This window comes from Thermobia domestica, chromosome 2 (genome assembly GCF_964235325.1).
Source record: "Thermobia domestica chromosome 2, izTheDome1.hap1.1, whole genome shotgun sequence".
In the NCBI taxonomy this organism is placed as follows: domain Eukaryota; kingdom Metazoa; phylum Arthropoda; class Insecta; order Zygentoma; family Lepismatidae; genus Thermobia; species Thermobia domestica.
Genome location: NC_137455.1, coordinates 357,291,875 through 357,319,012, shown reverse-complemented (window position 1 = coordinate 357,319,012; position 27,138 = coordinate 357,291,875). Strand labels below are relative to the sequence as shown.

Genomic DNA, 27,138 nt, shown 5'->3' with positions numbered 1-27,138 from the left:
GGATTAGAAATTAGATTTCTGGGCTTTCGACATCTATGGCCATGTTAGCCCGTCACTAGGATTAGAAATTAGATTTCTAGGCTTTCGGCATCTATGGCCGTGTTAGCCCGTCACTAGGATTAGAAATTAGATTTCTAGGCTTTCGGCATCTATGGCCATGTTAGCCCGTCACTAGGATTAGAAATTAGATTTCTAGGCTTTCGGCATCTATGGCCATGTTAGCCCGTTACACGTATTAAGGATGACATTCCTTGGTGATCATATACCACCCGTGGAATGGGAGACGAAGAAAGAAATGGAGAAGGAAGGAAGCGGTCTAGAACCATTATGTTAGGTACCATCCCGGCATTTGCCTAGTGTAAATGAAGGAAAACACAAGAAAAAACCTCAATCAGGATGACTGGCCTGAAAAAGAGCTCTTTACACCTTTTCGATCGATTGTAAAATGTGACTGAGAATGTTATTGGCATATTTGGTAAGCGTTTCCTATGATTTCTCATCCCGCTTTATAATGGCTTTCGAGATAGTGAAAAGTTTCTTGAAATTCGGAATGTTCCGACTGACGACGACTTAATCTAATGAAAAGAACAATATATTAACAGAAATGTTAACTACCAGTAGCGGTTCTAGAAGGTAACAATGGGGGGGGGGGGACAGCCAGAACCCAGATTATGATAGGTATATCATGAGTTTACTATAAACTTTCAAAAATATATCGTATAAATAATAATTTTAGGTATTTAAAAAACTGGGGGGCAAAGGCCTCCGGCCCCAGGCTAAAACCGCCACTGTTAAACAATTTGATTCATTTTTTTAATTATTTTTAAAAGTACGTGTACCGGTATTTATCGGTGATATGAACATATTTGTACGATGTTTTCTTTTTTTTTGGGGGGGGGACAATATTTCATATTCAAACACACAAGCTCAGCTTTATTTTCGTTTCCACACATTTTCACGTGATTCTGCTTTCTTTTTTTTCTCATTTCTTTCGTTAACATGATAATTGTTTACGTCCCGCATTCGTTCATGTTCTTTTGTTTGTTCGATCGTAGTGTGAATATTTTTGTTGTGCTGATGCCCTTGGGATATACTGTGCATCGGATGACTTTAAGTTCTGTTTAAGTATCAAGCTCCGAAATAACTTGGACTAATACACACACGGCACGGACACACACACATACACGCTTATCATTGCGGCTTCATTCATTGTCAAGGCAATTGACTACTGTGGGGATAAGATATTTTCTTTTATTTTTATATGGTCATTGATAGACGGAGCAAAAGTAAACTTTGTCTGCCTTTTTCTTTATAGACAAAGTAATAGGGAATTATTTGTACTTTTCTAGTACTAGACAAAGTAGTAACAAACTTACCTTTTTATTTGCTATAACTGTATGAAGTAGACAAAGTAATTACAAAATAGTTAATCCTTTCTAGACTAGACAAAAGTGGTGATTTTTTTCTTTGGTTTAAACGCTAGACAAAGTAGTAACAAACTTGCCTTTTTATTTGCTATAACTATATGAAGCATACAAAGTAACTGCGAAATAGTTAATCCTTTCTAGACTAGACAAAGAAGTGGTGATTTTTTCTTTGGTTTAAACGCTAGACAAAGTAGTAACAAACTTGCCTTTTTATTTGCTATAACTATATGAAGCATACAAAGTAACTGCGAAATAGTTAATCCTTTCTAGACTAGACAAAGAAGTGTTGATTTTTTCTTTGGTTTAAACGCTAGACAAAGTAGTAACAAACTTGCCTTTTTATTTGCTATAACTATATGAAGCATACAAAGTAACTGCGAAATAGTTAATCCTTTCTAGACTAGACAAAGAAGTGTTGATTTTTTTCTTTGGTTTAAACGCTAGACAAAGTAGTAACAAACTTGCCTTTTTATTTGCTATAACTATATGAAGCATACAAAGTAACTGCGAAATAGTTAATCCTTTCTAGACTAGACAAAGAAGTGTTGATTTTTTCTTTGGTTTAAACGCTAGACAAAGTAGTAACAAACTTGCCTTTTTATTTGCTATAACTATATGAAGCAGACAAAGTAACTGCGAAATAGTTAATCCTTTCTAGACTAGACAAAGAAGTGGTGATTTTTTCTTTGGTTTAAACGCTAGACAAAGTAGTAACAAACTTGCCTTTTTATTTGCTATAACTATATGAAGCATACAAAGTAACTGCGAAATAGTTAATCCTTTCTAGACTAGACAAAGAAGTGGTGATTTTTTCTTTGGTTTAAACGCTAGACAAAGTAGTAACAAACTTGCCTTTTTATTTGCTATAACTATATGAAGCAGACAAAGTAACTGCGAAATAGTTAATCCTTTCTAGACTAGACAAAGAAGTGGTGATTTTTTCTTTGGTTTAAACGCTAGACAAAGTAGTAACAAACTTGCCTTTTTATTTGCTATAACTATATGAAGCAGACAAAGTAACTGCGAAATAGTTAATCCTTTCTAGACTAGACAAAGAAGTGGTGATTTTTTCTTTGGTTTAAACGCTAGACAAAGTAGTAACAAACTTGCCTTTTTATTTGCTATAACTATATGAAGCATACAAAGTAACTGCAAAATAGTTAATCCTTTCTAGACTAGACAAAGAAGTGGTGATTTTTTCTTTGGTTTAAACGCTAGACAAAGTAGTAACAAACTTGCCTTTTTATTTGCTATAACTATATGAAGCATACAAAGTAACTGCGAAATAGTTAATCCTTTCTAGACTAGACAAAGAAGTGGTGATTTTTTCTTTGGTTTAAACGCTAGACAAAGTAGTAACAAACTTGCCTTTTTATTTGCTATAACTATATGAAGCATACAAAGTAACTGCGAAATAGTTAATCCTTTCTAGACTAGACAAAGAAGTGTTGATTTTTTCTTTGGTTTAAACGCTAGACAAAGTAGTAACAAACTTGCCTTTTGTTTTAAAGATAAAACAATAACGTTTTTCTTATATAAAAAGATAGTTTCTTTTATTTTTATTTGCTATAGCTAAACGAAGCAACAGCGAAATTTGTCAGTGGTTTTATTGATAGAATGTGTTTCTGGATTTTAGATTACATGTTACTTTTGCACGTTCCAAGTGATCCTGACGTATAAACACGTATTGAGTAATGAATCTTCTGAGTAGCCACTACTGAGTGCTGGATCCGTTATCAACGACGATTTAATCATTGTATCTTACAACAAATCCTACCTTAATCAAAATATAAAGATTTGTTCGTGCGTTAAAACAGAATGACCAACAGCAATAACAGCACCTTCAAATTCGGTAACTAGAAATATTAGGGATGGGCAAAGGCGTTTCTTACATAAACCAGAAACTGGTTTCTAGGAAAACCGAAAACTGACATTTTTTCCAACAAAACCGGTTCTTCTTCCACCAAAACTGTTTTTTGTTAGAAAATCAAACCGAAACTGGTTTTGACAATGGTAAACCGATTGTGTGAAACCGAAACCGATATTTTTGATAGATAACCGAACCATCTTTTCTAAAACTCTGTCACATACTATGTCGCAATTTCTTACTCGTCTTCCTCTCTTCTTATCCATTGTACATCCAACTCAAATCAAATCCAACATTTTTTTGTACTCGAGTTAATACTTCTATATTCACTTGACCTGAAATCATCTTATTGTTTCCATTTTACTTCGCTAATCCCTACTATATCCACGTTCAACTGTTGGATATCTCTTCAGATCTTTTAACTTACCTGCTGTGTTTAGACTCCTGACAATCTGTCCTCCAATTTGTATGGCCTGTCCATAACTATGCGACTACTTGCTCCCTCAAAATCCTTGAAGCTGAGTGGCTTTGCAGTATGGGATTCTAAGTTTATTACTGTATTATTACTGTACTTATTACGGTAATTTAATCTTAAAAATCCCCCGTTCACATGCTGCGTTTTCTTGAGAAAGTTACGGTGATGGTTTTCCGCTGCCTTTCACGGGTTAGGATTTTTTTTTTTTTTTAATTCTACTAGTTTTCGCCGTTGCCCACTGCTACTGCAGGCACGCCTAGGATTTTACTGTATACCGAGATCACAGTGAGGACCACTCTATAGGCCAAAATATCGTTGCACAAGACTTACTCCTAACAGGCATGTGTTTGCGTCCAGGCGTTCACCCAGAAATTTTTGTTGGGAGGGGACCCGGGAATCCAATATTACAAGTCATTATATCTATGTAGTATTGAACGGGTATTATTCTGCAGCCGAAAAGACGATAAGTAACTGTAAAATTCTTCCGCTTATATTTTCAGGGGAGAAAATGATAGAACTATATTGTTTTTTTTATAAGAGAAAGAATACAGATGAAGTGTAAAATCAAATTTTCATTCTACATCAATCATTTCCCTGTAAAACAAGTAGAGTTTTATTAAGAAAATGTGCAAATGTATGTTGAGTTAAGAAGATTGTTTGGAAGGGGCGGACCCAATGAACCCACCGAGTGTGCGCCCCTGGCGGTGTCCTAACACACCCGAGCTTCAGCTAATGATTCATAATTTATCAACACATTAATTTTATTTACACGTTAATTTGAAAATTGTCCAGAATAATTCAAATTTGTTACGGTTTTTCTTTAAAACTTCCAAGGTCACGGATTTGATCCCACCATGGTCATCATACTTATTGGAGATTTTTGACCCTTTTTCATTAAATTCACCGGATAAATGCAGGGGAAGGGCATTTGAAAATGTATCTCGAACGCGAGTTTCTTTTCGTAAAATTTCTTTCCTAATTTTATTTCAAATATTTCCAATAAAGATGAATTTTAGCAATTTTATCTACGAATAAATAAAACAAATATTATCGTAAGAATGGTTGATCGTAAAAGAGAGAAAGAAAGAATCGTTCCCCAATTGACCGCGCGAAGGTTTTCAAATGTTAATAGTTCGTTTAAGCAGAAAAATGGCTAAATTGTAAGGATTTATTTCTTTGCCAACTGAGCTCGCTCAAGTTTAAGTTTGGAAACCGACTGAGATGTCTCCTCTTGTGTTCTTGAAAGCATGCCAGAACAGTTTTTCAACGGTCTTTGTACTATACCCTTGAAGCATTGACAAAAAAAGGGTAAATCCGTACTATACAAGCTTGTTTGCTTTTCCTAAATAACTCTATACAACTCTGTCTGTCTATCTGTCTCTCTCTTTCTAATATATATATATATATATATATATATATATATATATATATATATATATATATATATATATATATATATATAAAGATTAAATCTTTGGCCCGTTTGTTATGCGGCTCCGTATACAATCCAGGATACGAAGGCGAAAATAAAAAAAAAAAATTAAAAAAGCAAGGCCACGCACAGCGCACACACTACGGATGTGTCTGTCGCAATATGAATGAATTCATGAACTGAGGGAGATCTGTGTGTGGAAGCTATTTGTTCCCTACCTTGGAAGGAAGCAGCCTTCATTAAAATTCGCTGGATGTACTCAGTGACTCATCGCCTGATTAACACGTCTACAATAGAAAGGGGGCAACAACCAAAATTTTTAATGAATCAGCCGCGTCGAGGAAGTTCGCTACAGAGTATTTAAAGAAATTGTCTTTAATGATTAAAAATAATAAACGATTCAGAAGAAATGTGATAAATATATCAATATGTGTATTTCGTTTCACACTACAGATGAGTTGGTGATTTATTTAATACGTCTTACTCACGATGTTTTTGGAACTGGTCCATTTTGACACTTTTCGAGAAGGTGAATCAAATTTTCATTTAAGCTTCGAACAGTATGACGTTTATGAACTGTAATCTTCGATTTTCAGAGATGAAAGTAAAAAGTACTTTTTCAGTGTTGTTTGTTAGTTGATTAAAGTAAATGAGGAGAAAGAGACGTTTCTATAAATTATTGTGCTGTACGGAGGAGAAATGTGAACATTTTTATGTGGTGGGAGCGTATGTAGTTTGGACCCCACGTTAAGCTATGCAATATATGGAAGACTGTTAGATGTCAGACATCCTACAGTGGTATGATGTAACATCTAAGTGGGAAAGAGGCAGTACGTATATACAGGGGCACACTCACGGGGTAATCCACCGGGTCTGCCCCCCTAAACTTCAAAACTCAGCAGACATTTCTACAGTTTATTAAGAAAACTGTGATTGCTCTAGGAAAGCAATGGTTATGTACCTTTAAAAAGTGATCTTACACTCATCTTTACCTTTTCTTTTCTTATAAAAACAATTAAGTTTTACGATTTTTACTGAGAATATAGGTTGGAGAGCTTCAGAATAACAGCAATTCAATACCAACTAGATATAGTGACTACTTCTCGTGGACCCCCTCCAATTAAAACTTATGACCTCTCAACATAAATTTCTAGGTGCGCGCCTGCGTATATTGGATATGGATAAAGTCTGCTCCATACAGATTTCCGTAGTAATCTTATTTATTCCGTATATTTTACAACATACCACTCTGCGGATAACAAATTTTTCTCAATGTGGCACTGTGATAGAGCGTTCATTTATGATGCAAGAGGTTCCTGATTGGATTCCAGACCAAATGATTTTGTGTATTACAACATAGTATCTGTGGATTTTCTCCGAGTTCTCTCCTTTCCTTCTACATCATCATTCCACCAATTATTTAATAATAAATCACTTTCATTAATCCTACGTCTCCTTTCTTAGCTTGAATAGCATAGTAATGATACGTAAAATTTGAAAATGCGATTTCATTTCAAAGGCACTGACAAAAATCCATTATCCGAACAGCGGTATTTTGTTCAAATATACGGAAGCCATATGTTTACTACGGAAATCTGTACGGAACATACATTAACCATATGCTACATACGTACTGCAGTTTCCTCGCTTAGATATTACATTATGCAGCTGCAAGATGTCTAATTTCTAACAGTCTTCCATATGTTACATACGTCAACCATATGTTACGTACGTCCATCTGTATATAAGATCCTTCCTACTTACGTATATACAGTCATACGGAAAGTACGTTTAGATGGAAGACTCATACGGAAAGTGCGTTTAGATGGAAAACTCATACGGAAAGTGCGTTTAGATGGAAGACTCATACGGAAAGTGTGTTTAGATGGAAGGCTCATACGGAAAGTGCGTTTAGATGGAAAACTCATACGGAAAGTGCGTTTAGATGGAAGACTCATACGGAAAGTACATATAAAACATACGTTTCCAGTTATACATTTGCTGCAGGATATTACATATAGTCGTACTTTAAGTCCAAAAACTACAGGATTTACGCATGTAACCTACGTTTTTACGTACACCGCATACGTTTTTTTTCCCTGTGCGAAGCTACAAAGATCAAGTGGCTATTGTGTGTGGAATGATTTAAACTCAATTTCATTTTGGTTTTAAAAACCAATCAATACCATTCTATATTAATAGATTTTTTCTCTTCTAGTTTTTGCCACGAAACTTCATGGAATAAAACTTTATAATAATGTATTAGTAAATTATTACGTAATTCACGCGCACGTTTACCGGACATACTTACTTTCTGCTTCTCTCTTTCGTGCTTTCATTTAAGTTCTTTTCTTTTGTGAATAAAGTCCGTTTGTACGTAAGTGAAAGCAATACATCAAAACTTCTTTTCTTCCAATTTCTTTATATATATATATATATATATATATATATATATATATATATATATAATGAACACTACTTCAATTCTCAGAGGAAACATTATATATATAAAATTCCTGTATATTAAAACACGAAACATTGTGAAGTTTTAAACGTAAAAAAGTAAAATGTGACGTAATTCTTAAAAAGCTGCAAATGGTGCGTTAGTAGTTACGAGCGTTGATGGCAGCGTCAGATATGCGAACCTTGACTCTGTAAATGAAACATGCAGGACACGCAAAGACCGTGAAATTAAAGGTGTTGGATAAATAAACTATTAAGTTATTATTTGTGGAGAATTCATGTTTACTTCTTTATTCGTATTTTAAGTGGCGAAGTTGAGGAATTTTTTTATGGTCCGCTTATTGTAATGTTATCAAACTATTGCGTTGTGGTAAAATGAAGTCACTGGTTACAGCAAAGGAAAGATCTATTGTCTGCTCAGTCTTATTTCTAAACGGAGATAAACAACCATGTTCGTATCCTTCCACTGTTCAAAAATATGATTCGCTAGGGATGCATAACTTTCACTCTTGCACGGGTAAGAGCAAATTATATACGAGCATTTTGACAATCTTTGTGGTGCGGAATATCAGAGATGGTGCGGGACAGTGCGTCGTGCGTCAAGTGAGTCAAGTGGATAAAGATTTGTGAGTGGGTCAGTGGGTCATGGATGAACAGGACGTGACAAACTGCGGCCCACCAATCACTGTGATCCACTCTGATCCACTGTAACCCACTGCTCAGTACATTGTAGACAGCATCTTCTGAACATTGGTAATTTGTCTACGTTTTACTTTCAAGGCCTCTATTTTTCTTCCTTTTTTCATTTGTTTTTATTTACTTACCTGAGATGAGTAGATCTAAGTGGGGGGGGGAGGAATTCAGTCACTTTTGGATATTGATGTTTGTAATTATAATAGTAGCAATAGGACTTACAACTTGGCTTTCGAGACACACACACTTTTTTTCCTTTACGTTGGCTTACTTTACCTTCATTTGAGACTTTCAAATTCCATCCTATTTGCCACTGAAAAGTATCTGTAATTTAAACAAGGAAATAGTTACATATGAGAACTAAATTGAAATTCATTGTAATGTGGCCCATGACAAAGACTTTACCATTTTATATCGTGGAGATCAGATCCACCGGTGTTGTAACAGAGAGGTCTTGAGCAGTTGATCGTAGAAATTCAAACTCCGATTAGTGATAATTTCACAGTCTTGTTTTATTACAAGTGTAAACTCGGGAGGGGAGGGCGTAGGGAGGGGAGGGGAGGGCGTGGATCATGTATAAGAGTTCATGACGATGGGTTGTGGTGGGTGGTGGGTCATGGTGGATGGTGGACCGGAATGTGCCAGAGTGGGTCACGGTGGAGGGTAGGTCATGGTAGTTTGTGGGTCCAGTGGGTCATGGGTCTCGGTGGGTGGTGGGTCAAGTTTTCATTGACCCACGCCATGTCTGCGGAGTACTTGCAGCACAAGAAACAGAACACACACATACACGGATGAATTTATGCCATAATTACTGCGCATGCTTCTGTTATTATTCATTGCTATTATTTCGTTGTCTCCTTCACACAGCTATTGAAGGAAAGATGGAAGGGAAGCATGGAATAGGAAGAAAAAGAACACAGCTGATCCATGATTTGAAAAATAGAAGAAAATATTGGGAGTTAAATGAAGAAGTTGAAGATCAAGAAACGTGGAAGAAACATTTCCAGGGCCAAATTTAAAATTGAAAAAAAAATCTCATTAGTCCCAGGACTTGCCAAAAGGCAAAATTAATAATAATAATAATAATAATAATAATAATAATAATAATAATAATAATAATAATAATAATAATAATAATAATAATAATAATAATAAATATTACTGTCGAGTAGTGTTGCCTAAAAGACGAGAAATTCCTCGTCTCGGCTCGAAAACGAGAAGAAAAGTACATCTAAATTCGAGACGACACGATAAAATCATAATTCTCGTGTTGTTTTCGAAACGAGAAATTTTATGAGTCTGACTACCAATTGCATCTGTTAGAAGTGGTGTACCTGAATTTGTATTTGAATTTGTGACTTCTAACAGATACAAATTTAGTCAGATTTTTTTTTCCATTTGCAATATACTCTGAAATTTTACCTTGTTAAAGTTAGTTACTACAAATTCTGTGCTGTGAATGACTTTTATGTTCGCTTAGGTATAAACATTGATTAGGGATCCTGGAGATATGTATCTTTTCTAATTATTCTTAGTTATTAATCAGTTATTCCTTTATAGCATTTGAATTTCCTATTACTAAATGTAAAATTCTAGCAAGATTACTTCTAAAAATCAAGTATGCATACATTTACAAAATGAAACGTGACAAGACGAGGAAAGCTTTTCGATAATCGAGCCAAGACGAGAAATAAGTTTTCCCTCGTGGGCAACATTGCTGGTAGGTCACTTGGTGAAAAATTGACAAGATTCCATGATATGCGGTTCTCCCGTAATCTCTTCAACTTGGCGTATACGATATCTGCTTCAATCTCGTCCATTTAATTTCAGTCTTCTCTCATTCTCATAGGCTGGTCATATTTCTTTGAGACAAAATCAGGACTTTAATGGCCCTTTACGCTTCGTGCTACGATGGTGTTAGCTGATGTTGCTTCTCGTTTTTGCGCTACAGAAAAATGTACGTTATAATGTTGGGTAATTGCTCTGCCTCATTACTAAGTAACTTGTTTGGTTTAAGTTTCACGTCAACATTGTAAGTAGAGCAAATGCAGCTATGAGACGCGCAAGTGCTGCCAACGTGCGTTTTTTTTAAATTTCTCTGAATAAAAATCAGTGCAAATATCGACACGTACTATCATATAATGAAACTTTATGGTTAATGGTTATACAAACTACCTGAATTTGCCCTATTGATACAAGAATATACGTTATGACTTATAAACAGGTCCAAAAGTGTACTATTGACCAATGTTAATACCAGGACAAAACTGATTTCGTTGAAACGAACCAGGAAATAAGATGAAAACGATAATGTCTCATTCAAAACGGTACGTATGTTCAGTCTACATGCTCATGCTTCCTAATTTTCTTTCCGTCATCTCTCCCGAAGGGAACACTCGATTGAAAAAAAAAAAGCAAACAAACAAAAAAAAAATCAGGCCAGCCATTCTGAGTGAATTTTCCTGGATTTCCTCACTCAGCTAGACAAATGTCGGGATGGTACTTAACATATAGGTCGCAGGGCATTTCCTTCCTTCTTCAATCCTTTTTTTCGTTCCTTTTCCTCGGGTAGTGTGATCTCCGAGGGACGTCATCCCTCATAAATAACAGACTAACATGGCCATAGACGCCGAAAGCCCAGAAATCTAATTCCTAATCCTAATTTTTCCATTATATCTTTTAACTAATCCCTCAGAATACAATTTCTTCTCAGTATACTAACAGTCTCTCTTCTTTTTTAAATTATGCTCACCTCGTAGTCCTAAGAATTTCCACAGGATATATGCTATTTTATGAACATCTATGAATGGCGTAAAAGACATGTGACAATAAAAAAGGCATTATGTCAACTTCTTTTTTAATTAACAGCATAAAATGTATGTACTAATAATTCCATTAAAATATAAAAGTTGCGGTGCCTAAAAGCATTTTATACCATTTTTTGTTGATACTCTTTAAATAAATCTCTCCGTTAATAACATCACAATTTTCTTAATTCCCTCCGGTACACCAGGTGCGATTTTTCTGTTCCTTCTCCCAGTTGATTGGTGTAGGTACGCAGAAGAGGAACCAATCCACTGGGAGAAGGAACAGAAAAATCGCGTCTGGTGTGCTAGAGGGAATTAAAAGAGTTGTGACGAGGAGTAGGGTTGTAATACGAAAATCACAGTGAAACAGTTTTCACTGATATTCACTGATCAAAACAACACGACATTGAACAGAGACAGAACGCTCGTATTTTTTTTATTTTTTTTTTCATTTTTCATTCTCTCCCTTTCTCTCTTTTGTGATCGTAGAGTAGTAATTAAAAACGGATTTCTTTGCATAATCAACTTGTACTTGAACATTGGCTAAGAGTAGATAGAAAAGAAAGTTATATACTAACTTTATAACTGGAGTCATGATCCGTTTATACAGGGTGTTTCAAAACAACACCGACAACGTTTGGGAGGTGATTCCTGACACCAAGATAAGGCAAATGTATAGACCAACCCGGGTGCACAAATGCTTCCTTTCAGAGTTACTGGCTGCCGAAATTATGAAAAAATTGAACTTTAAAGGTCCATAGCTCCAAAATTATGGAACCTACTGTAGTCGGGTCAAGAATTCACTAAGGAACTAATATGAGCCCTATCCAAAGATACATGTTTCAGAATCCTGAGGAAGTACCTGAGGATATATATAAAAACAAAAGTACTACTAGCCTTGAATCAGAAAGTATACTGTAATGTCCAAGATTAAGCAGAGAGTATACGGCGTATATCACCATATACCCTCGACTACAGCCCTCATTACAGCTAACATTGTACAGTACTTCTTCCTTTCCTGATGTTAACATTTCTTCATTGGTTTTCAATTCCGTGTAGTTAATTTTCTCAAGTTTTGTCCATATTTACATTTCAAATGCTTCTATTGTTTTTTTTTTTTTTTTTGTAATTAAATGTAGGTATAACAATGTTGAAAATTGATGCATTGACCACACACACACACCATGCTGTTAAGGATCTCTTATTTGGTTGAGCAGTCGTTGACAGACTTCAGTAACACTTGTTTATTTTATTTATTCGTAATATTGTACGCGTATACTTATTTTCTTTTGGAGTAACTCAGGTACTGGTTGAGACCGAGATGAAACTAAGCTTAATATTTGTGATCACCTTAGATAGAGAGTAAATAATATAATAATAATAATAATAATAATAATAATAATAATAATAATAATAATAATAATAATAATAATAATAATAATAATAATAATAATAATAATCGTATTTCAGTGCCGCAAACAGCTTGTTGGCAAAAATACAGTTCATTGTGTGGTATCATATCACTACATTATGGAATGATATTAGTAATAATAATAAATAAGAAAAAAGTAAAAAGATGAGCACTAGTATATAAAAAAGAACATTTGTAGATAAAAGTCAATAAAGCAGAAATAATTCCTTGTCAAGCTCTCTATCTAAAACAACGAAAAGCTAAGAACAACAGCCTTAAAATTACATTTTAGCTCAATGTTTCTAAACGTCATTGCTTAAAAACTATCAGTCAGATATATTAACTTTTCACTTGCTTAATACAGTAAGTTAAGAAATCTGTCAATCTTTTTAAAATTTCACATTTCCAATTCAGACGAACTAAAATCATGCTATTTCTTATGCTATGATTTTAATAATAATAATAATAATAATAATAATAATAATAATAATAATAATAATAATAATAATAATAATAATAATAATAATAATAATAACCCAGCTATTAAGATTACTAATTTCCGGCGGGAGCTCAAGTGGTTCCGATTCCACATTAATCAGTAGCTCCACGTCTCATATAGCCTCGCTGCTGAACGGGACGTTAAACTCAAAATCAACTCAAATAAGATTAACTAAACTTAAATTCCAAATGATGACAGATAAACTGTATGTGCTGAAACTTTTTTTTTTTTTTTTTAGAAATTAAATTAATTTTTTTGTCATGGATACGATGTTATCAACCACAAGCGATCCAAGGAACCCTTGAACATTTTTTTTTAAATAAATGTCCCATTGTTGTATAGATATACCAAAACGTTTGCGTTCTGCAGTAAAAGAATTCCTAATATACTACCTCATATAATTTTGAATGCAGCTTCTTGTTTCTATATCTCCTCTTCCCCTAGCAAAATGTTTTATGTTTTTATATCCAATCAAAGTGTTTTACATTCAACATAGTTACTATTTCTGGAATGCCATTAATCTTTTGCTTTATTTAAGTTTTCAAGTGGAGAAGGAGGCAGATTGTGTACTTCATTACTGCGATAAGAGCTCATAAAACTCGACTGGTGTAATAAATAAAAAATCATTTGCAGTGGACTATATCAGCTGTTTACTGGCCTATCGTTGTCTCTCGCTGCTGTTGGGGTACCAAGGTTAGCAAATAACCAGTCTTACGTAAAAAACAAAGAGCGAAGTCCCCAACTGATAAGCTTGTTTCTCTTTTCACTGAATTGGCCATTTATTTTGTTACGAGACTGTTGAAACAGGACAACGATTTTGCGTATGGAGACAAAGTAATGAAAGATTTTAAAGGCAAAGTTTGTGTTCATTGGAAAAAGTCATTCACAACTACTGGTAAGATTTTAAAGTTTACTTGATGATATTACGTTTACAAAGTTTATCTCACTGAGTAAATATATGGGTAGCAGCTCAGGAGAGTATACTTCCGAGATTTATTGTTTCACGTGGAAACAAACAGTGATATATAATTTTAGCGGCTCCGTAAGGAATAACCGATGAGTTTGTCCTTCTGTCATTGTAGCTGTAACGCCATGTATCTCGTCTGCGAAAAGGTATTAACGAACGCTCTTCAAATATGGAATCTGCACTCTCAATTTACCTTCGATCTTCAATGTCTGTCTATCAGTCGCGTCGTCAAAAGTTTGTTTTCGGGGAGGAGAAAAGAGCGATGGAAAAACGTACTTCATTGCACCTTTGTTTTATTTGGTCGATTTCAATGTCAGTCATAGACCCCTCTTGGCTATGTGGTAAGCGCACGCGTCTTTTGCACGGGAGGCCCGAGTTCGATTCCCGGTGGGAGCTCATGTAGTTTGCATCCCCGTTAAGCTATAGGTCTTATAATCTCGCTGCTGAACAGAGCACTAAAGTCTACTCAACCAACCATATAAATGTCATTCACCTGTTTGTTAGTGTCGTCTGCAGTACTAAGTAATGTAAGATCAGGTTTTCGAATTTACATAATTGTGGGATTATGTAACTGAAGCTGTGATGACTTCAGATTATTTCCTTTCGAGTATTCAATACACTGAGGGTTAAAATACCATTTACTCGTCAATTCGCCAAATTATAATTTCTCCTAACGCTTTATCAGTTGCCATTCACCTCAACTACCACTTTAAACCACATCTACCACTTTAAGCGAAATATGAATTCGCATTTGCCGTAATTCTCATTCTACCCTACCGTCTTCCTAAAGAGGAAATAGCCCTATAAAATAGATCTCCCTAGGTTCCACTTATACTTACATATAAATAAGTTATATATAGGGCTAATGAATGGCTTGCTGATGAAGAGCAAATACGCCAAATACAATTCACATAATTGTAGCATAAATTATTTCAAATACACAAGAAATCACACACAGTAAAAAAAATGATAATGTTTAAATAACTCAGGTTTAAGACAGGCCAGTGATCCCACCATGGTGACCATTTTAACATACTATATCAACATTAAGGGGCCCAGCCCTCTCTATTGGTCTAGTGGCTAGCGCTGCGCCTTGGTGCACATGGTCCCAGGTTCAATTCCCGATAGAAAAAATAATTTTAAAAAGATTCACTTTCATTAGTCATTCATCTCCTTCAGTCTAAAAAGTGTAAACGTGGGGCGCTAAACAAAAAAGTTAGTTCATTTTTCTTTTTACTAAGTAGCTGATGTTGCGGTTAACACAGGCCTGATGTTACCGGTTTGACTTAGACATAATGTTGAGTGGTGTGAAAATAACACTATGGTGGCGTTACAGAACTAGATGATTGAATGAAAGAACACGGAAATAGGAACAGTGACACGGCAATCTTTCTGTACATACCGTGTTTTGAAATGAAAAATGAAATGAAATCTTTCAGTTTAATGTCCCATAATTATGCCCTTTTAGGCTAAGGGAGACGATGATTAAAGCAAGCGAATGATGATGGAAGAATTGGTGGAATGAGAAAGTGGGAGTACCCCGACAAAACCCACGAACACAATGTTGTCACCACATACACCATGTATTCCATGTATGTTCTCCACGAACGCAAACCATAGATACTAATATTAATAACTTCCTTATTCGACAGTGGTGAGCCAAACCTTTTATTCGCTAAGAACAATGACATAGCAAAGGTATCACAGCCATCTCAAAATGCCACGTATGAGACCGATACACCTATACCGTAATTTTAAACGTCTGGATTGTCTTCACGATTTCATAAATATCTTGTAAGTGTTATTAGAATTTGGATCAGATTTTTTTCTTGCCATAAGCAAAGCAGGGGCGGATCCAGAGGGGGGCGATCGGGGCGATCGCCCCCCCCACAAGAGGAAACTTTCTTATTTTATATATAAATAAACCCATCCATAACAAGTTTGGAGCTCTTAAAAGTAGCAGTATTACCGCCGACCGCCCCCCCCATAAGTCCGTCCTGGATCCGCCCCTGAAGCAAAGATTTACGTGTATATTTGACATTTGTACCAAATCACACACAATGTATTATATTTCCTGTATAATCTTTCCCGAAAATAGTTTTGTAAGCGAATGAATTTTCTGACATTTACTTAAGAAGTGCTGTCATCTGTTGTTTGTATGTTCACTATGTTCCTTCTTCGTTGCCGGCTATATCTCGTTTCTCTTATAAATAATTTATGCCATACTTCATTATCCCTTATAAAGGTTATGTCCCTTTATTAAGTAAGAAAATATTTTTGTAAAAGTAGTTGGCAACTGTTTATAAAACAATATGAATGATGTCTTGCTAACATGTCACCCCATCATGTTAGTTGGTTGATTGAATGACTACCATTTTAATACTTTACTCCAAAGTGATAGAATAATCTAGAATCTAGTTCTATTATTTTTTTTCTGAGTATAGGTCCCAGTACTTAACAATATTACTTATCGTCTTTTCGGGTGCAGAATAACAACGGTTCAATTCTACATAGACACAGTATCTTGTTGTATTGGACCCCTTCCCTCAAACATTGGACCTCTCCCAACAAAAATTTCTGGGTGCGCGCCTGGCACAGAGGTATTGTGTTGAATTAAGACCGCCATGACCAACTTAAGTTGTGCCTAATCAATAAGAGAAAATAGAGGAATAATGAGCTCAAACAAAATGTTTGTATCAACGAATATATTCGATGGGCAGGATAATTATTTTCATGTAAGTAGAAGCTTCGTTGAGAAATTCCTATGAAACTTAATGTCATTTTCCGAAGATTGCTCCTGACCTCTGGCCTAAAGTAAGAATCAATTGAAGGTGGAGGTTCAGCGCTGGTCTAGTGGCTAGCGCGCGCCTTTGATACACAGCATTTCAGGTTTGATTTCCGGTGGAAAAAGGTTGAACTTAATACGGTTCTTTGGATTCCATCTTAAACTGTAGGTCCATGTCTTATATAGCCTCAGTGCTGAAATGGAATGCTAAACTCCAAACCTACCAATTAGATACAAGTACAGAGTGAGGTCAAAATAAAATTATGGGTTGAGCATGAGTGGAGGAAGAGAGAATCGGAGTAAAAGAATGACGATGATGCCCAATTTGGAGTTTGGTAATGATGACGAGTAGAGGAAGAGAGACAATTGAGTAGGAGGATGAAAGATTGTTTACAATTTTGGGTTAGTTCTAATTGGAAGAATGGGGTGATGGAGCAGTTAGACTAAAGTACACCTTCTATGTTAGGAGAAGGAAGCACTTTTGCTTAAATCAAGAATAAAGTGAAATAGTAAAATAAATCAGGGCGTTGCAGAGATGGATTGAATAGGATGAGTTCGAATGTTCCTTAAGCCATGGCGTCTTTGATATTTTCGGTATTGGAGCTTCTTAAATACCTCTTTTGCACGGAAGAATATTATCAATTTAGATGTTACGTTACTTATATCAAAGCCTATAAAACACAATAAGCAGCAACGATTAAGCAAGGTTTGCTCTCAACATTCAATCGTAAATATAAATTTACTTTAACCTGAAACTGACTATGGAAAACAAAGCAGGTTCAAGAAGCAGATATAATATCGTGTATTGGTATACAAGTTTTCTCTCATATCTATTCCGTCTATCAATACAAAACTTGGTATACACATTTGTTATACCCTATACTAGTTTTGATATATATTTTGATTGTGTGCTTTTGCTCAGGGCCACTCCAGAGGGGTCCAAAGTTGATGGGAGGGATTTCTGAAGGAAATTTTCCCGACATTCTCTCAATTTTCCCTGTTCATGTACGTTATCAGCCCCAATACATAGCACCCCTTGAAACCTTGTTTCATGCCGAAGAGAATGAACTATAAACCATGACTTTCCAATGAATAGTGTTGATGCAATAGCTATTTTACTGCGAGTCTACGATTTTCTTTATACTAACAGAGTCAATGGGGCCCCAGGGACTTACTCGATTGTCCATATCAAGTAATTTTATTGTGGATGAACATATATTTGTTATATTTATCGAATGAACTAGGTTTGATTAGGAAGTCCCGTTGACAGGTTCACGTCCTTTCCTTGTCAGCATCAAAAGAGTTAATGTGACGAAGTACACTCATGTGAGGCATTACTATCACTGACATGGAAAAATGAGAGTTGGTACAAAATACCCTTACGTTATTGGCCCATCAGTGGCCATTGAATGTTGAAAAGGATTCTTACAACATGTTTGTTTAATCGTTGCTGTTTTCGTCAATTTAATTTTTACATTGATGGATATGTAATGTCCTTTGCTGCAAGATTTGAGAAGCGAAAATCTCAGGCCTCACAAATCGACGGAATGGCCCTGTACACTGTCTAGACTAATTCTTAAAACAATTTTTGGAACAATTAGTTAGGTGTACATATTTAAATTGAGATCGACTAGTTATGTATGAATGGAAACATGGGCTACGTCCCTGACTATCTCCTCGCTCAATAAACCAATGTTTAAAAAACTTGCAACATGGTTTAAAATAGTCCAGGCAGTGTTTTAGACACATTTTGAACGTAGTTTCACATTGACGTTATGTTCGAGGTTTCTGCGTGTGAATAAAGACGGTTAATAAAGATATGCCTGAAATATATGCAACACATTATACTTTTCACTTTACTTGGTTTCATAACTTATAGGGTACGGTAATTTTCTTGTATTGAGAATGACTTTTCTTCACACATGACAAGGAATAGAAAATATAATGCATTTCCACATATATTTACGACAACTACTCCTAGACATTTACTGTCTTTGCAATGCTTCATGAAAATGTTAAGTTTAACGAAATTGCTATGCCGGATACTCAATTCATGTTATTATATTTGTATTTTTTCCGTACAGTTAATGTTCCGTCTTCTGTAATCGCTTCTACCATATTTTATTAATACATTCTAATGTATGGTTTCTTGAATTATGCATGGTACTTCCTTCAGTCCCGAGCATGCTTCCTGTAACTCTCCCCACAACTTTCGTCATTTCGAAGCCAACAATATCTTGAGTGACGTCTATGCTATATCGTTCCCCATGTCTTCCCTCGTTTACAATCTTTTTAATATTCCACCCACAGTCACGGAGGGGACTTACCACTATTGATTCTTCTCTCTCTATTCTTGTTTTTATTTTCTTTCGTAATAAAATATCGTCCACTTCTATCACACACTATGATAGTATTAACGGAATATATTTTCATAAAGGTAATGGCAAGTAGATCGTAAACTAAGTACTGATAGTGTTGACCATGAGACGAGACGTAAGCCTTTCTCGTCTCGTCTCGTTTGGTAACTGTATGTACAGTCACGAAAGAAAGTATTCTTCAGTTGACAAAATTTCTTTTCCTAATATCTCGACAGGAAATTAACCTATTAGAGTACCGATTTTTGGCAAGTTATCAACTTATAACTATTCTAAGGATAGCAACAAAAAGATCCAAATTAATTCATTTGTTCCCGAGTTATTGGCAAATGAAAATTTCTCGTACTGTCACGTACTTTCTTTCCCGTGTGTACAAAATTTATGCCCTGACTTTTTTTTCTTAATTTCATCTAGAACTTGTCAGAATCTTTCCGCATCATGAGAGGTCCACGAAGGATATGGTATAACAATATTTATTATTGGAGTGTATTGTGTAATGAGGGAACGTCGTAGTGTAGTGGCTAAAGCGTTGGACTCATATCCGCGTGGTCCGGAGTTCGACTCCCGGCCGGTGCTTCCCAATTTTTTGGCGTCCATTCAACGTCGTGAAGCCAACTGAGGAGTCACGTGAAAACAAGCCGTGACGACCACTAGGTCAAGAAAGCTCCTGATGCTCCTGTTAGGTACAAGGAGTCGCAGGGAGCTGACAATGTACTCGTCATGAGACTGGACGTAGTTCAGCCAGTCGCTAGCAGATGGCGCTGGAGCAGGCTTAGGCTCACAAATGGGCCAAGTGGTTTGGTTTGATTTTGTATAATAACTAGCGTATCTTTAAACGTTAATAAATCCTCTTTTTTGTGTTCGTACAATCACTTGGTCAATTCATAGTTTTTACATTCTAAATCATGTAACACTAAAAAAAAAAAAAAAAAAAAACGTTAAAGATGTAAAACTTGTGTGAACTATTGTTGACCATGGTGTTGCTCACGAGACAATATTTGAGTCTGTTTCGTCTCGTAAAGTTATCCTGTAGAAATGCAATCTCGTCTCAAAAAAGTATATCAATTTCTGTTGGAAAAGTTCTCTCACGTCTCATATCTCGACACGAACATCCAGTCTCGTCTCGTCTCGACTGAATTCTCGTTCCTAAAACAAGACGATAATTGTAATGTTTCTCGTCTCGAATTTAAAAATATCTGAAGGCTTATTTAATATCTATGTCGAAGATATAGTGAAAAAAAGAACCTTCATGATGATAAAGACAGCATTTCAGTAGGAGGTAGAATGATTAGGTGTATATGGTTTTCAGATGATATGGTGCTTGTTGCAGAATCTGAAAAGAAAACCAATCAGATGTTAGAAAACTCGAGGAAAGAATATGAAGAATACGGAATGAAAATAAATGTTTGAAAGACCAAAACCATAGTGATTGGAACGAAGCGGTCGGTGTCAAATATAATAGTAGGGAGGGAGAAAATAGAACCGGTGACTAGTTTTCGATATGTAGGTAGTATTACTAGTGATGATGAGGTGCGAACGTGAAATAAAAGCAATAATAGGAATGGCGAAAAAAACTTTTAGGAGGAACAAAATACTATTTTGTGGGGCCTTGAATTAAGAGTTGAGAAAAACACTCATAACATACTTTGTGTAGAGTAATGTATTGTATGGGTGTAAATATGGGCATTACGCAAAAATAATGAAAAACAACTGAAAGCCTTCGAAATGTGAGTGTGAGGAAGAACGAAGATAAGTACATAGGTTTAGAGGAAAACGATTGTCAGGATGTTAGAAATAGAGAGGGGAGAAAAGAACCATTTTTAATATTATTGAAAACAGGAAGAGAAACTGGTTGGGACATTGGCTAAGAAGGAACTGTGTCCTGAGGGCTGTGCTAGGGAGTATGGTGGCAGGAAAGAGACGGAGGGAGCGAAGGAGGCTGTGATTGATAAAGGATATCAAAACAGAAAAAACGTAAGTGAAGACGAAGAGATTAGCAGAAGGCCGTGGAGCATGGCAGCTTCTCAGTTGAGGCAAGTTTTCTGCCAATGATGGCAAAATACCTATGATAATGACGATGGGAACATAGTTATAAAAGAAGGGGTGCATGTTAGTAGGTACGAAATGCTATATATAATTAGCATCAGGAAAAGAGAAAAATAATTCATATTTGTAAATAATTTGTCATGGTATTTTGGGCATGGATTCCTCACAACTAAATAAGAAAAAAGTTCATATGGATTTATGGTCGGAAGTGCATAGTTTCGTATTTATAAGGTGCCGAAAAAGTGAAAAAATGAACTTTGAAGGTACACAGTTTCACTACTATAGGACATATCGTAGTCGGGTCAAGACATCGCTGAGGAACTACTATATGAACTATTCAAATATACATCTTTCACAGCCTTCGATATTTGTATAATCCCTTTTAGAGAGGCTGTTTGGGGGTACTTGATCACTCTCCACCTACCTCTAAAAATTGGTGTGTTTATACTGGAGCATTCCTAAACATGGATATTTGGATGCTTCTTGGGTACATGGATATTTCTTGCACCAGAGGTATGCGTACCACTGAGATATCGTGTTTCTCATATTTAAATATATTCTTGTTAAACTTAACTCTTCATTCAAGATGTTTGAAAATACAAAATTAAATAAATTCGTAGGGGGTATTTTAATAAGTAAGTTTCACGAGAAAATGTTATATATATATATAGTGTTTCAAAACAACACCGACAACGAGGTGATTCCTGACACCGAGATAAGACGAAAAGTATAGACCAACCTGGGTGCACAAATGCTTCCTTTCGGAGTTATAGGCTATCGAAAACATGAAAAAAAAAATGAACTTTAAAGGTCAATAGCTCCAAAACTATGGGATATACCGTAGTCGGGTCAAGACTTCACTTTGGAACTAATATGTGCCCTATCCAAAAATACATGTTTCAGAATCCAAAGATACTCATGCAACAATTTTTATAGAGGAAGTTCGGATACGGGCATAACATTTGAAGTACTCACCAACTACCTCTATAAAAATTGTTGCGAAAGTACCGCACAATTCTGAAACTTTAATATTTAATATACTTATGTCCCAAGAAGTCCTGTCATATTTGTTGTATTCAATTACATGCAACCAAAAACACAAAAATTGGCGAAAGAGAAAACATTATAGTTCTACGCTGGGCGTCAACATTGATTTCAACATTTATCTCCCTTAAATTTATCTCGTGTGAATATTTTCCTTCCCCCCCCCTAACGTTTACCATATTTGAATCTCGATTTTTTTATGTACTGCCTTGCGTAAATAATTAAAATAGCCTGGCTGCAATCGGAAACAAGTGCTTCATGTGCGGTTTCAAAACACAATATTTACACTAACATGGTATACCGTATACGAGTGCATGCAACAAATGGTTATACATTAAGAAAAATGAATTCTGGTGTGTAATGTGAGCTGTTTACATTGGCAAAATGCCAGTAGGAAAAGTACTCTTGGTTGGGGTTAATAGTGCATTTTGTTCACGAAGAACCAGAAACGAGAACACTTTAGAAATATTCAGAAGACTGGTAATAATGCAATGCGGAAGTTAAGGAGGAGTCATGCAAGCTTCCTAGTCTTTGAATTTAGGCGAACCAAATATTATGCAACAAACGAAGATCAAATAAGGGATTTAGAGCTTAGATCATTCCTTCCATCAACATTGCATACATTAGTCTCAATCTAATATGTAAGTTGCGATACACGTATATAAATAAGATTTTTATCTCAAAGTTCTATTTGCGAAAATAATTTTAAAAGTTTGAGTTTTTAAATATCATATCTTATTGTAACACATATATAAAATAAAAACAAAATACATTAAATTATGGATAAGGTAAGATGTGTGCTTTAGATGGTAGAGATTATTATTTTAGAAATTGGTCACATTACGATTGTAACTGATAATATGAAAAGAGTAGATTGTTAATAATTAATTCTTTCGTGACCGAAGGCTCTACTATATGTCGAATAGGATCTATTAGCACAGTAGTGTTCGTCTTCTTTTTATCCTTGCCAAGCCGTTCTTCATATTTCGTGAAATATCATGTTCCCACTTATTGCATTGAATAATATGCATTGTAATAATTATGAAGTGGCTCAATGATAGAGCGTTCACCTTTGGTGCGTAGGGTCCCTGGTTCGATCCCAGCTCGCGCCAAGTGGGCTTTATGGTGGACAAATGCCGTGTGCGTGGGTTTTCTCGGAGTCCCTCCTGCTTCCTTCCACTTTATTCATTCTAGCATTTCATTCATTTCTCATAATCACCGTCTCCTTTAGCCCACACGACATAATCGTGGGACGTAAAACTCAAAGATTTCATTTCATTTTATATGATAATGCATAATGCAGTTGGCCATTAAAAGGATATCGATATCAATATTAATCATCATAATTGTTCGGTCTATCACCATTGTCAGATAACATGCCACAAATTTAGAAGTTTCCATGTCACCCACCAATTGCATTCTAGTTCTTATCTCTTCCATTTTACTATATAATGAGCCGTTCAGATGCCAAACCGATTAACTCCATCAAACGAGATTTTTCAGTAGTGAACATTTTCGTAACTTACATTAGATATAATGAGAGTGATAAGAACGTTTACGTATTCTAGTGGCAAATTGTTAAACTATGGAGTTAATCGATATTGCCTCTGGAAAGAATGTACATTTTCCAAGTCAAAAATGTATAGAACTAAAAAGTAACAAAAGATGGAGTTAATTGGTTTGGCTTTTGAACGCCTTATCTATCTATCTATCTATCTATCTGTATAAATCCTTAATGCGAATTTTTTCTTAAATAATTTTCTAATTACTCCATTTTTCTTTTTTAACAGAACCATCTCCATTATTGTTGTCTTCTTTGTAACCTTTACTAACACTATTAAATTTTTCATTCCTTTTTTTTTAAAAAAAATTCGTCAATTCTTCTCCATACCCATATGTTGAAAAGCTCCCAGTCATTTATTCAACACGAAACATTTGATGAGTTATTTTTTTCGTAACATTTTATTCAGTGATCCATAAAATGAATTCATTTTCTTCCTCCTAAAGGGTTATTTCTCCATTCTTCAGTAAGACAAATTACATCAAACGGAATTAGTATCATATTCTTTATAAGTAGATATTCATTCATATACGATATGTCACTTTTGTGCCAGATTCCAATCTCTGTGTTTCAGAATCTATTGATAATTAGGCTCTTATTTTTAGGGTATAGAAATGATCAGAGGATAAATGTGGACAGTGAGGAAGAATTACTGAAAGTGGTTGAATTGTGGTATAGGGAAACAAGGGAGAATATTAGTTGGTAGAAAGAAAACTTGATGTGAAAGCGTTAACAACGAATGAAGAGGAAGCGACAAAATTGCACATTCTTAGAAACTGGTTAGGGTATTATCTATTTAAAAAGAAAGTGTTTTATTAGTAATATGAGAGAAGATATAGTATAAAACAAAATAGTGAAAAGAAGAAGCCCATAATTAATAATATAATGGAAAATATTAAAAAGAGTAAATCATGTAAAAACGGACAGATTAGTGGTGCATCATTATGTACGGTTTAGACCATTCTAAGTAACCTGCCACGTATGTTAAGGATGTGAATGATATGAGAGATTTTTTTAACTCAAAATACTCGATCCTGGTCACTAACCAACTCCATGACTTTAAAAATCCCGAAGGTTTATCGCCGCAGAAGCAGTCTTCTCTTATTTGAACCAAAAAATCCGCTACAATCGGCAGTTAATGTCTATCCCATTTATTCTGCTTTATATCATCTTTCTAGTTTCTTCTTTGCCTACTCAGGATTCTCTTTCTCTTTAAAAAAAAAAAAAGTTTCTCAACCATAAACACAACCGTTATCACAACTCATCTATCTGCTTACAATTTGCAACTGTAGATAGATTTAGCATTTTTTGCGAGTTCTGTAAATAGCGGCATACCAAAAGTAATAGGTGAATTGTGGTAAAGGTATCACATGCAAAATTGTATTGTCTAGTTCACTACGTTTTTGCTTTTCGGATATTTTTATTTGTTTTGAAGATATTACAGAAAAACTCTAAAATTAGCGGTGGTTCAATTTCGCTGTATTGAAGACTCTTAAGACTTGAAGTAAAGGAATAGGTTGTGAATTAGAATTAGGAGTATCACATGTACATTCATGACCAAAATTATTGTTGCATGTCTATAAATGTGTTGTTGTAGGAATATAATTTGATAACGAATTCGGCTAGTATTTCTTATAACGTTAGTATGTGTATAAACGGCAAAGACATATATGTGGCAAATTCATGTCAAAAGAGCAGTAAATAAGAACAATAAAACGAAAATAAAACTTTCTTGTTCATTTAGCAACATTTTGTTTTACTCATTCTAATTTTAAATCTTTTCCTATGAAATTTCCCACAAATATACATTTCCCTATTATACATACTATCAGTATTAAAAGTACCCTGCAAAATCATTATCAATTTATATACCTACAAGAAGACAGTATGCGAAAATTATTTTGGACATGAGTGTACCTCATTCATTTTTGTGTGATTATGAATTCATTTCACAGATGTCGCTTCCACAAGTCAGTTTAATATTCCTCCGATTAGTGTTGTCCACCAGACGGAAGGAGATGAGAAATAAGGTTTCCTTGTGTCGTCTCGTAAATTTTATAGAGCTCTCGTCTCAACTGGATTCTCGGAAAGATTTTCTCGTCTCGTTTCATTTTGTAAATTTGTCTACCAAAAAAATTAAATGAAATTCTTGATTTTAACGTCCCACGTTTATGTCTGTGAGGCTAAGGGAGACGATGATTCAAACAAGTAAATGATGATGGAAGAATTTGGTGGAATGAGAAAGTGGGAGAAAACAGGAGTTCTCCGAGAAAATCCACGAGCAAGATGTCGTCCACCACAAACTTACTTGGCCGGGGATCGAACCAATGACCCCACACATCAGAGGTAAACGTTGTACCACTGAGCCATTGTGCTTCAATTTGTCTACCAAATATGCACTGATTTTTGTCTTAATTTCATCGGAATCTTTCCACGAAGGATATGATATGAAAACATTGAAACTATATTTGTTATTGACACGTGCGTATGTTCAATGTTGATAAATGCTCTTCATTATGCTCGTGCAATCACTTTCGAATTTGGAGTTTTTATACTATGAAATATGTAACGTTTAAACAGTGTTTGAGTTCTGAGACTTGAGTGAACTAGTGTTACCCATGACACTCAAGAAATTTTTTGTCTTTTCTGTTTCCCATTGTGTCTCGAATTCGCAAATGTATGTCTCGTTTCGTGGACTACACTACCTCCAATATAAAGCACTCTGGCTTTCTGTAGTACCAAGGAACTTGAACCTTCACAGATTGATAGTTCTCTTCCAGTTACTTACTATAATTTAAAGACTAATAGAGGAGCCATGATGAATGCCTTTGGTTCAAGAAATTTTTAAAGTTACCTTTAGCCCTCCAACAATCAGGGGTATACACAAAACTTGACATCGACAATCGATCCCAACAGTGCCGTGCCGTGGAAAATCAGCGCCCAGGGCGAGAGTATACGACGGCGCCCCCATACATATATCCCAAGTAATTTTTCCTTTCTTTTGCCCCTTTTTCTCCCTATTTTTTCGTCCCCCTTACTTCGGCGCCCGGAGCCGTTGTCCCGCTCGCCTTCCCCCAACGGCACGGCCCTGCATCCCAGAACTAGTGTTCCTTACGAGACGATAAATTTCTCGTCTTGTCTCGAAAGAGATATGAAAATCGAGACGAGAAGTACCTTTTCAAAATCAAGACGAAACGAGACATCATAATCGTCGTCTCGTTTTCGAGACGAGACTGAAAATTTCACAAGACTCGCGGGTGTACAACAGCTGTACACCCAAATCATA

General features: G+C 35.4%; 1 protein-coding gene across 4 annotated transcripts in view; it reads left to right on the top strand.

Moving 5' to 3' along the window:
• Positions 1–27,138, top strand: part of LOC145678809 (uncharacterized) — a 289,603-nt gene that overhangs the window by 218,011 nt on the left and 44,454 nt on the right. Inside the window, exon 1 of one of the 4 annotated variants that reach the window (XM_081749339.1) lies at positions 13,849–13,969. The exons of the other annotated variants lie outside the window; for them this stretch is intronic. The gene's annotated coding sequence lies outside the window, so the exon portion shown is untranslated. Of the gene's footprint in view, positions 1–13,848; positions 13,970–27,138 lie in introns of those variants that run through there. 4 annotated transcript variants of the gene reach the window in all.